This window comes from Elephantulus edwardii, unplaced genomic scaffold (genome assembly GCF_000299155.1).
Source record: "Elephantulus edwardii isolate Elephantulus edwardi_28Jun2011 unplaced genomic scaffold, EleEdw1.0 scaffold00120, whole genome shotgun sequence".
In the NCBI taxonomy this organism is placed as follows: Eukaryota; Metazoa; Chordata; class Mammalia; order Macroscelidea; family Macroscelididae; genus Elephantulus; species Elephantulus edwardii.
In genome coordinates, this window is record NW_006399870.1 from 79,197 (window position 1) to 80,457 (window position 1,261).

Sequence of the window (1,261 nt, forward strand, 5' to 3'; positions counted from 1 at the left end):
TGAATTCAGGGTCAATTCTGGAGTAAAACTCAGAGTTAAGGTTACCTATAGGAAAGGGAGCAAACCTGGAGAGAACAAACTTGTGAGTTACAAATAGAAGGGCTTTGAGGGTGTTGCTTTCAGGTTTACTTGGAGGGAGGGTGGCAGAAGGTGGCCTAGGTAACATTGGATACCCTAGACATTCTTTTTTTTTTCTCCTTCCCCACCCAGGGCCCAGTCTGGGGACAATGGCACAAACTGGGGACTGAGGAGCTCAACCTGAGGGCCGCGACGGCTCAACGTGAGCCAAGGGCCTAAGGCAGCCCACCCCGGGCAGAGGGCTGAGGGCAACCTGCCCCGGGCAGAGGGTCGCGACGACTCGCCCTGAGCCGGGGGCCGAGGGCAGCCCACCCCAGGCAGAGGGCCATGATGGCTCGCTCTGGGCTGGAGGTCAAGGGTAGCCCACCCTGAGCAGGGCAACACCCCCCAGGAGCTGGCTGGTATACTCCCCCCTCCAATTGCCCCTACCCCAGTCTGTTCCCCTCGCCTGACTAAGGACTCTGTGGTCAGGCATAGTGTTTCCAATTCCAGCACTGCCACTTTTACCACCCCCCCCCATAAGTGGTCATGCTATAACTTGAAGTAGGTGTCACTGCCCTCCCCCTTTATATATGATAAAGGGATCCAAGAATTGTGAACAAACTCCCCCCAGGTCTAACCATCTTTTGGCAGAAGCATTCAACAGAACAAAATATGTGGTGCATTTAGGATGTCAGTCCTCTTGTGCATGCTGCCACTGTTAAGGTCATCAAACTCACAATGACTTTCAGCAATTCATTGCTTAGGTAATCATCTTATTTGGCCTGTCCAATGCATAGGTAATCATCTTCTTTGGCTTGTCCAGTGCATAGGTAATCTTCTTCTTTGGCCTGTCCAATGCATAGGTAATCATCTTCTTTGGCCTGTCCAATGCATAGGTAATTGTCTACTTTGGCCTGTCCAAGGAGACCCAAACCTGCAGATGGCGGTCATGCATCCCATCCCACACCTCCTATGCAGGCGGCCAGTGGGGTGTGCCCCCCTACCCAGTGCAGGAGGCCTGTGGGAGGCGCGACCCCCCCAACCATGGCGCATGGGTGCTTGGCTGGTGTGCAGCCCCTCTTGTGTGGGTGGCTGGTGGGCGCCCGCTTCCCCCACAGCCGCCATCCTGGCTCCAAGAATTCTCTCCAGATCAAGTCCATCTTATGGCAATGTGGTGGCTTCACTGTACCAGTCTTGAGGA